Here is a 6106-nt window from a genome sequence, read left to right on the forward strand (position 1 = left end):
ATGTATATGTATATGTATATGTATATGTATATGTATATGTATATGTATATGTATATGTATATGTATTACACACATTGTTGAAATACTGTTAAAGAAGGGTAAATCCCCACGGACTTAAGTACTGACTTTCTTGTTTGACGATTTTAATATTTTGTTCAGTACGTCCAGCCCATCTCCCCTGCTTTGTACATGACAAAACGAAAACTTTATATGAGGAACCTATTTAAACTTACACAATGAGAAACAGAATTATCTAGAAACTAGGTTTCCAGACCTCTGACCCAAGGCTCTTTTTGCTGCCTTCACACTTATATGGATCTGAATCTTTTACCTTTAACAATTTTGGAAGCTTCTCATCTGAGATGTCAAGTTGTTTTTATCTTACGTATCATCAACTGCAAAAGAGATCAATGCCTTAGAATAAGTTGTCTGCTGTCTGTCTGAATATATATTACTTGGGGTCATTTTGAAGAATGGAAGTTGGTTTGGGGCGTTTATTTTCTTGGAGCCTTGAGCATCGGAGCATGGAGTGGGAAGAAGCTCACCACAGAAACTAGGATTGTAGATCCATCTTAATTGCTGATCCCCACAGAAGTCAGTTCATCTCATGATGACTCAGTGTTTCAACCTATAGAATATAGATCACAGTACCCACTCTATCTTTCAAACAGGTGGCATGATGATAAAACAATTACATCAACAATGACAAAAACATGATAGATAAACATAGTTTTGTAGTTCATGTATGTATCATGTGTGTAGTTCATGTATGTATTTCAAAGAAGATCATCCGAACTCATGTTAACATGTGCAGGCCGATTAGATAAGCTTGCAAGGAAACATTTGTGTCTGTTCTGCAAGTACTTTAGTGATAGGCTGAGTTCTATACTATTGCCAACTAAAGGCATGCAATAAAAACAGATATCCTATCTATTTCATCGTGTAATTCTGATGAAACACATAGCTGTGAGCCTTACAGAGCAATGACTTCTTCTAATTAGCATCATTCGAACTTTATAACATCCCAGGGAGGGCTGAGCAGGGCTGACTCATTTCTCCTGCACACGGTGTTCTCATTTGACAAACAGGAACACAATGGACTCCCGAAAGTTGAGACATGAACATTTTCTATTAATTTCAAGGAACTTGTACATTGTTTGCACAGCTGTCGGATTCCTTTCACAGGAGGCAGAAATTACTTTTAAAAGTCTCTCGGGAATAATAATGATAAAAAATAATAGCTGTAATTTATTGGTCGTCTGTTTCTTGTCAGTCACCATGCAAGAGGGTTACATACATTTCTTTTTCCTTTATAGTTCTCAAAGCAGCTCTGTGAAAGGTAGGTATTATCATTCTGCCTACTTCACTTTACACCATCGTTATAGAAAGTAGGATATGCTACAATTTGAGTGCCTTAGTTTCCATGTTTCCCTTGGTAGGCATAATCATATCTCAGTTCTTCCCATGGCTGTTCTCTAGGACAATCAGTAGCATCATTAATTTCAACTAACAGACAAATCTAGAGCAAAATGGAGTTAGTTACCTTGCTCAAATATCATTCAGGTCTATGACTGGGGTCTTAGTACCATGGTGTCCCTGCTGACATATTTTGTCATTACATCATTGCTTTGCAGATTAATGAATTAGATAGTTGCATAGTAAAATGTGCTGGAGCATGAAGAGACAACAGACATAGCCCCTGCCCTAATTGAATAGAGAAGAATTTACATTGGAACTCTTTAAGTAGCTACCTCAAGGTGTTTTAGATGGCTTGGATTCCTCTCGAATTATATTTTAATTCATTAACAGAGCTTTAACTAGCTAAAATTAATCACACCACTGTTATTTATTTAGTGTGTTTAAAGGGCTCAGCCCATATTATCTTATTTCTATGGCACCTGGAGAGAGAAGGGGACAGCATGAACATCAGGACTGGTACAGTATGGAAGCCAGCACCAGAGGCTAATCTCCTGTTCTGTGCTGGCAGCCAGCCACCCAGCCTCTTTCCTTATTTGGCCTCTCTGTCCTCTAGGGCAGGATGCTCTTCAGGAGCATGTGACTTATCCACCCTCTCACACACTCTGTTCTTAAAGAATCAATGAGAAGACGTTAGGAGCTCAGGCTTTGGAGAAAGCAGAAGGTCTAGGACATTGGTCTAGTTTAGGATTATTATAAGAACATTACAAAGAAAGTCTGGGAGTAGCAGGCTGAGGGTGTACTTGGCTTTTGATCCCTCTCCATTTTGTAGCTTCATCGAGGCACCAAGAACTCAGACACCAAACGTAAACTGTGAGAGAAGGGAGGAATGGGGCATTTAGGGGGATCATGGAGAAACTGCAGGTGAAAAGCATCAGGGCCCTTAGTGGGGCTCATTTCTAGTTTCCCAATGGTATGTTATCACGAACAAAGAAAAGTTAAAAGATTTTGGCTCCTCTATATGGTGTGATCACCTTTGTGCAATTTCCCTCTTTATTTATCATACTTTATTCTACTTAATTCCAAACATTTAATTTCTTGAGGGAACCAGCACTTGTTTATGGTCTTAGAAGGTTGGCTCTCTGTTGGCTGGTTTATCACCCTAAGAGGCTCTTGTTTATGGAGAACTTCTCAACACATGTTTACGTAGGCTGGCAAGACGGCTTAGTGAAGTGCTTGTTTTATAAGTGTGAGACCATGAGTTTTGATCCCAAGCTCCCACATGAAGAGTTAGGTGTGGAGGCGTGTACCTGTATTACCAGTGCCGAGGAGCCACATCCCTGGGGCTCGAGGCCCAGTAAGTCTAACCTGATCAGCCAGCCTCAGGTCCCTGTGAGATACCCTGCTTAAAACAATCCATGGCGGCAACTCCTGAAGAATGACAACAGTGGACTCCATACACAGACACAGCTACACACACACACACACACACACACACACACACACACATACATACACACTCACATCTCAAACAGAGATCTACTTGCCTCCTGGGTGCCGAGATTAAATACATGTCCACCACACTCAGTTTATCCATGTAGTTTACATTAGGTAACCAGTATCAGTTATAAGGTAATTAACTTCATATTATCCTTTATACTTGGAATAGTCTTAATGAATGACTATACTTTTAGTCGTAAATTGACTAAAATTTTTGAGTTTTATGAGTTTTCAAAATGTATTCATTATTTCATTAAAGTCAACTGTGTACTCTTTGTCCTCTTGGGCAATACCATTAAAAGCTTAAGGTTCATTCACTATCAGGCTCCAGGGATTAGGCTATAAAATTCAATATTTGTGTTCTCTTAACATTTATTAGAAGAAAGCAATACTGAACATGTTTGAGTATCTTATAAATGTTTAATAAATGATAGTATTCTATTTGACTTTCTTTATTGACAAGATATCAGGGGAAATTATCATGTTATAAAATGATAATAGTACACTCTCCTGTGTGCTAGAGAAAGAAAAGAAAAGGAAAGCAGAGCTTACTTTGGCTTTTCTGGGCTTCCATCAGGATAGAAACAAGGACATTTCCAGCTTCCAGTTAAAGACAGGAATTACAACCGTTCCCTTTGAGGGCCCAGGCCCTAAACTGCTGGATCAGTGTCTTCTGCTGAGTTAATTTAGGTGCCCTTCCAAGATCCCCACCCCCAATGCAGTAGTAGTTCCCTGCCCTCTTTTCTTTCTTCCTGTGTCTTTTCCAAAACCACCAAGCTCACTTATCCTGCCTTACAGCCATGCTCTCCCTAACACTTTGGGGTTTCCTACTTCTGAAGACCCTTTACCCTTTTTTCCATAAGCCAGTTTGCTGACCTCTATTGTAAAACACATGGCTTTCTTCTTTCCTAACCTCCATCTTCCTCCCCAGTGCAGCTGCTGAAATCTTTAGCTTGCCTGGTTCCTCCTCCCTTCCTCCTCCTCTTCCTCTTCTTCCTCCTCTTCCTTCTCTTCCTCCTCTTTCTCAGACTCTAATAATCCTAGATTGTCTGTCCACAGCTTCTGTTTTTAAATTCTCTTATGAACAAGATGAATAACACAAAAAAGGGGACCCTGATTTTCCTAGTAAGAGCTGCACATGCAGCCATTTCTTAAAAAGAAAAATAAACAGTCCTACTATTGTATAACCTGAATTTTTCTGTTTTCTCCTTTTGGCTCTTTCTACTCTACCCGGTAAATGAGAATTATGACTTCTTAGAGCAGTCTGAATTCTAAAATGTGTGTGGAAACCTATGAGTTAGTTATATCTCCTGCAAGCTACAAATTCAACATTGACAATACTATCTTCAATTCAGGCTCTGAAGGAGTCAATATTAACATCCTGGTCAATAATATCATAAAGTTATAACTCTTGTCTCTTTGGGAACAAAGATTATTTCATCATGAAGTTTTCCGTGTATTTGTAACTGTTTGACATCTTCTATGTATTAAATGACAGATTTAGCTGTAACCACTTCCATTTGTGCTTTGCAAAAGGCAATCTTTTTGAATAGATTACTAACTGATGCTAAATTTGTAAACAACATTTTTATTACATTTTTATCTGGAAACCTTATTAAACATTAGTTTAGGACATTTTTACCCTAAACTGGACTACTGAAGAATAAGAATGAGAATAACATAATAATAATAACACCAACAACATCAACAACAACAAAATCAGCCAACTAACCAACCAACCAACCACTACCCCTACTCACATACCAAAACAAAACAAAAATTCAACCAAACCAAACAACAACAACAGTTGTCTCAGTGACTAAAATGGCTTGCCACCAAACCTGATAACCTGAATTTGATCTCCAGTACCCACGTGGTGGAAAGAAAGAAATGATTTCTGCAAGTTGTTTTCTGACCTCTACACATCATGGCATGCACATGCACACATGTAAACACTCCAAATAAATAAAAATGTAGTAAAAAGCCACCATTCAATCAGAAATCATTTAGGCACAACCTATATGACAAGAAATCTAGACAGTTTGCCTGACTTGTTTGGTATTTGTCTTAATAATACCTTATCCCTTCCTAGCTCCTCTGCCTAACAAACTTAAACATTTGAAGTTTAATCTCCCCTCCTTCTCTGCTCCTCTAAAATTTGAAGCAGTCACTTCTAATTGACTTTTGGTTGAAAAGACTATAGGAACATCACAGCAGGTCATTTTAAAAATAAGCCTGTAGGTAGTTGCCATTTCCTTCCTTTTTGAGCGTTTCATATTTCCGCTTTTGATCTGACCTTCCTGACCATCTTGTTCCTTCTATTGTATCTTCTAATCTTTTTCTCTTCCAGCTCTTTCCCAGTGGCTTGCTTAGGAAAACAAGTCTCCAACTTCCATTTGTACCAGTTCTTCCCATGTAAGCTCATAAACATCTCCCATCAAACAGTTAACCTTACTCTGTATTCACACTTTAGTCTCTGTAAATATTTGGGGACAGAAGCAGTATGGTGCCAACCTGTCTAATGAGGGTCTGATTGGAAAAGAGAAAGCTCGATAGTGCCAGATCAGCTATTGAAAATTATTCTCTACTTTGAGGGCCACACACACACTAGCTGTTGTGTATGAAAACAGATCAGCAATAGTTAAAACTCCAACAGAACTTAAGCATGCACAAGAAGAACAGTGTGATAACCTATTGCACTATGTTAAAATAAATGTGATTGTGACGCTAAAGCCTGATAGGTGATGCTTCCTTCTGTAGTCTGTCTTTGTGGGATATATAAGCACACAGTTCTTTTGGGGAGACTAACACCAGATTAAGAAGAACTGGCCTCAGTACAGGTTACGCAATGTGAGCCTGTCAAATTGACCTGAACCAGGATCTGAAACCAAGAGAGGACCATCCTTGTTTAGAGTTGGCTCAGCTACTCAAGCTGGGGAATTATTTCTCTGCTTTTACATGATCACTGGTAGAAAAGCTATAAATACGAATTTCCAATGAAACAGTATTTTGTGGCTAAATCTGCTTCCATTAGACCAGTCAAACGGTGATGAGAAATTACTGTAATCTATTATGCATATATCTGTACATATATACATGTATCTGTATCTATCTATCATCTATCTATCTATCATCTATCTATCATCTATCTATCTATCTATCTATCTATCTATCTATCTATCTATCTATC

The sequence above is a fragment of the Grammomys surdaster genome, unplaced genomic scaffold (assembly GCF_004785775.1).
Source record: "Grammomys surdaster isolate TR1022 unplaced genomic scaffold, NIH_TR_1.0 196, whole genome shotgun sequence".
In the NCBI taxonomy this organism is placed as follows: Eukaryota; Metazoa; Chordata; class Mammalia; order Rodentia; family Muridae; genus Grammomys; species Grammomys surdaster.